The following is a 5,736-nucleotide window of genomic DNA, read 5'->3' on the forward strand; positions in this document are numbered from 1 at the left end:
CATCAATTAACGAAGCTAGCAATGACCATTATAATCAACGAGAAGATAACAGGTGATGCCGGCAACTATATTCGAGGACTTGGACCAAATACAACCTGGGACCAAGTTAAAATTAAGCTAATGGACTATTACCGACCGAGGGCAACATATGGTGATATTTACAATAAATGTCGCAATATAAAAGTAAGTAATTTAAGAGATTTATTTTCTTATTTTGAAATGGCGAGGTCAAAACTTAATAAAATATATACATTCGATGATAATAAGCCAGACATTTATGAGCCAAGTAGAGTAGATAGGGACTTAGTAAACATTTTAATTGACAAAATTGACATACCCTTAAGAACATATATTGATCAAAACAGTACACTTAACGATGTTATTAGGAAGAATACGCAAATTAAAGCGCTAGACGATCCACGAACAATTCACTTTAATTATAGATTGAAAAGACCATTACAGTCACAATACTATAATAAACGAAGTAATCAGACACCATCTGCACCCAATAATCAATATAATTACAGCAGTAATTTCAGGCGATATAATCAGAATGATAATTCAACACAGTCAAACCAAAATAATAAGTTCAATAATTCAATTCAGACTAGAAACTCACATATGAGTGTTGATACCCAAAATACTAGACGTAGCCAAATTAATAAAAGAACTGATTTTCAGCCAATGGATATTGGTAATGTAGAGGAGGATGTAAATTTTTTCAACCTGCCTCGATCTGCAGATTGCCCATAATAACAATAACAATTGGTAGCAAAGAAATTAGATGTCTCATTGATACCGGTTCTGACACTAGTTTAATTAAACCAAATATTCTCAAAGATCATTTCACTGAACAGAAACTCCCAACACCCGTTTGTTACCGAACAATAAATGGAATTAATCAGGTGACACATAAAATAATTACTTCTATACCTAGAGAATTTAACGTCTCAGGTACCTTCCATTGGAAGGTAATTGACTTCAGTAGTAAAAATTGTGATGCCATAATAGGACAAAATTTTCTCATCCCTCTTAAAGCTAAGATTGATGAAGAGAATAAATTTGTCAACATATTAGGCAATATTATACACTTTAAAATTTTTAGCCCCTATAAAAATCAGGAAATATGTACACTTGAATTCAGCGACATAGAAAATTTAGATTTGAGACATTTAAATTCTGAAGAAAACCAATTATTAAAAAAATTATTACAGGACTTTAGCGAACTATTTTTCAAAGAGGGGGATAAACTCTCTTTTACCCACGAAATTAAGCACGAAATTGTTACTACAAGTGATCGACCTATTTATTCAAAAATATACAGATATCCACAAACCCATGAATTAGAAATTCAAAGGCAGATAAAAGAAATGTTGAAGCATAATATAATTAAAGAAAGCAATTCTGCTTATAATAGTCCCTTGTGGGTAGTCCCAAAAAAAGTGGACAAATCTGGTTCTCAAAAATGGCGGATCGTAATTGATTACAGAAAACTGAATGAAGTTACTGTAAATGACAAATTTCCAATTCCTAATATAGATGGAATTTTAGATAAGTTAGGTAAAGCTCAATATTTTTCGTCTATAGACCTTGCCAAAGGCTTTCATCAAATTTTGATGCATGACAACGATAGGAAGAAAACCGCATTTTCGACCCCGTTAGGTCATTATGAATTTTTGCGGATGCCTTTTGGGCTCAAAAATGCCCCATCCACCTTTCAACGACTTATGAATTCTGTGCTTCGAGAATTTATAAATAAAATTTGCGTCGTTTATTTAGACGATGTATTAATTTTTAGTACTTCCTTGTCTGAACATATGGAGAACATGAAAAAAATTTTTCTAAAACTAAAAGAAGCAAAGCTAAAGATCCGATTAGAAAAGTGTAGTTTCCTAAAAAAAGAAACCGATTTTTTGGGGCATATTCTTACATCTGAGGGCATAAAGCCCAACCCAAATAAAATTGAAGTGATACAAAAATTGAAGCTGCCTACTACACAAAAACAAATTAAATCCTTTTTAGGAATTACTGGTTTCTATAGAAAGTTTATAAAGGACTATTCTAAAATAGCCTATCCAATGGTTGCATATTTAAAAAAGAATGCAAAGGTTAATTTAAATGATCCAAATTATATTATTTCATTTGAAAAACTAAAAGATATCATAACAAATCATCCCATTTTAAAATATCCTTTATTCAATAAACGTTTTAAACTCATCACTGATGCCAGCAATTTTGCAATCGGCGCAGTTTTGACTCAAGAGGGTCACCCAATTTCGTTTGCTTCGCGAACATTAAATGACCATGAAAAAAATTACTCCACTATTGAAAAAGAATTATTAGCAATAGTGTGGGGAGTAAAGTACTATAGACCTTATATTTTTGGGAGAGAGTTTGATCTGCAAACAGATCATCAGCCACTTAAGTGGTTACAAGTAAAAAATTCTGGTAAGGATATTAGTCCTAGACTGCAACGATGGTTAGTGCAGCTGGGAGAGTACGATGCCAAAATCGATTACATTACCGGAAAAGAAAATAAAATATCCGATTTTCTTAGTCGAATTAATTGCGATGAAATAAATATGTTAGATTCCGAAAATTTGGGATTCACCTTGGATGAAATGTTAAGAATCAAAAATTTAAGCGCCGAAAATCAACAAAACCAAACATCAGTTTCCTTGGAAGTACAAGCTAATAACTCCCAAGATAATAACACGAATTTAGAAGAAAATGATAATAACCATAATGTATCAGTTGAAGGCGAAACTATCCATTCTCAGGTAGAAAATTTTAATGACCATTTTAAAATTCTTGATACCATTGTAAACCGTTTTAGGAAACAAATAATCTTAGTAAAAACCAAGACAGTTGAAGTAATCAATATTTTCAAAAACAAACGAGTTTTTATCGATAAACGGGATATTATCTCTGAAAATGTTATTAATATAGTACGAAGACATTTTGATAATGCCAAAGTCGCAATATACTCTGAACTTAATCATCATGAGTATAATAAGTTACAACAAATTTTATTAAGTACATATTCAAATAATCAGAAAATGTCCTTTGTGAAGTGTAGCTATTTTGCCAAAGATATACAGGAAGATCATGAACTAAAGAAACAGATAGCATTTTTTCACAAATATGAAGTAGGACACTCGGGAATTATTCCAACTTATGAGGGAATGAAGCATAAGGTTTACCATCCACAACTGAAAATTAGAATTCATGAGATAATCAATAATTGTGATATTTGCAATGGAGGGAAATATGACCGAAATCCTATTAAATCAAAATTTCTATTCACCCAAACACCCACAACTGTAAATGAAATTGTTCATATAGATACTTACGTTAACAGTAAGCAATCTTTTATAATTTTTATTGACAAATTCTCAAAACATGCAATCTTTTTCAATTTACCTGACAGAAATAGTCGAACGATTGTAGAAAAAATAAATAAATTTTTAGCCATAAAAGGGCATACAAAAACATTTATTTTTGATAATGAGTTTAATTCCAGAAATGTTCGTGACTTTCTATCTGCTAAAGGTATAGACTACCATGCCACAAAACCTAACAGTCATACAGGGAATTCCGATATTGAAAGGTTAAATAATACTCTTACTGAACGTATAAGAACCTTAAATTTAGCAGAAAAACTTCCAATCACAGCTCAAATGTGTAAAGCTATAAAATTCTATAATAATTCTTATCATAGTACAATAAAAGCTACGCCATTAGAAGTAGAATATAACAAAATCGATCACAAATTAATTAAAAAGCGAATGGACGAAGCAAAACTTTTTAGAATTTCCAAAAGAAACCGAAACCGAGAAAATTATACAGAAAACCGTACAGAAGGATTTATTAAGAACTATAAAAATGTTAGGCATAAAAATGAACCTAAATTCATAAAAAGAAAATTAGAAAATATTCACACATCAAATATAAAAAGATCATATAAATTTGCAGATCCTGGCTTTTGTAATGACTCTGATGATGCTCATAACAGGAACCCAACAAATGTTACAAGTCTCCAAAATTACTGAGGAAATTGGTTACACTCAAATTAGATTGAGGGAAGTAGAAATAATAAATCACACAATTACAATTGTACACATGATCGATCCAAATGAAATTAACTTGATAATTATACAAATCAAAGCAAATATACAGAATTTAGAAATTTTTAACAAAGATTTATTATACAAAGAGATAGAAATACTCCAAGCCAAAGTAAAATCAATAACTCCATCTTCAGAAAGTGTTAGGCAGAAAAGAGGGTTGCTGAACGTCGTTGGTAAAACATATAAATGGTTGTTCGGAACTATGGACGATGATGATCGTCAGGAAATATTAGAACATTTGCGAATTACAGAAGAAAATAATCATAATTCCATTACTACAATAAACAAACAAGTCCAAATAAATCAATACTTTAATGAAAGCATGGTTACTTTAAAAAATAATGTAGAAGAAGACAGAAAAAAAATCAAAACCATTTATGAACAAATTAAATTAAAGAATAGTGAAGTTGTTAAATATTTATTATATATTGACCAAATGCAAAAAATTAGGTTTTTAGAAAATAGACTCAACCAAATACAAGACAATATATCAGCCGCTAAACATAAAATGTTACATCCAAGTATATTATCCATTGAAGAAATAGAACGTTTCAATATTGATTTTTATAAACTTAAGTTATTAAAATTAGGTATAATGGAATATAAAAAATCTATGTTAATTTTTGCAATTAAAATACCAACAAATTTTATTAAAACATTTGTAAAAGCTATAGTACCAATGCCAAATAAGGAATTTATGGAAATTAATGTAAAACTTGAACATGTAATAGAAATAAAAAATATTGTATATACTTACGAAGAGGAAATGGATTTAAAAAACTTAAAAGAAAGTCAAAACTGTATTTATTATCAAAATTGTGTATTAAAGTTTAATAACAAATTCGAAATTTTAAATATGGATGAAGAAACTTTTGTAATTAAGAATGCAAAGAATGATGTAGCAATCCAAGATTGTGATGATAGAAATGTAATTTTAAACAAGAATTATTTAATATCAATATATAATTGTAAAATAAAAATAAGACAATTTGTTTTCGAAAATAAAAAAGTGATGGTACAAGACAAGTTCTATATTCCGACTACCAATGTCAATATCACTTTTCCAAAAGAAATTAATTTCAGAAAAATCGCTATTAAAAATTTTGAAAATATTAAACAAATTGAAGAACTAAAATTTCATCAAAATGTATCTTATGGAATAAGTGGATTTTTAATTTTTGTAATAATACTTGCAATAGTAATAATATTTTTTTTGCATAAAAAAGAAAAATAATATTAAAATTATAAATAAGATTTAAGAACATTCATCTAAAGACATTGAATTAGATAAAATTAAGAAAAAATATTTAACGGAGTAACGAGATCCAGGAGAATCTCGAATCAAGGGGTGGAGGAGTTACATTCTCATACCTCTTGCATACCTTAGTATGCATTTTATTTATGTTTGTATAGACATGCATATTTTCATAAATATCGTATTAACGCGAATATGCATGTTGATCTAAATATTAAGCTGTCTACTATAGCGTTATCTAGGTAATGCTATTGCAAAGACAGCAAGCATCAAATTCGGTACCCAGGTGCAAAAATCTGCTGAGTTAGATATTTTGCATTTCAGGGTTAACTGAATTTGATTATGTTTCTA

Source organism: Teleopsis dalmanni, chromosome 1 (genome assembly GCF_002237135.1).
Source record: "Teleopsis dalmanni isolate 2A chromosome 1, ASM223713v2, whole genome shotgun sequence".
NCBI classification, from domain to species: domain Eukaryota; kingdom Metazoa; phylum Arthropoda; class Insecta; order Diptera; family Diopsidae; genus Teleopsis; species Teleopsis dalmanni.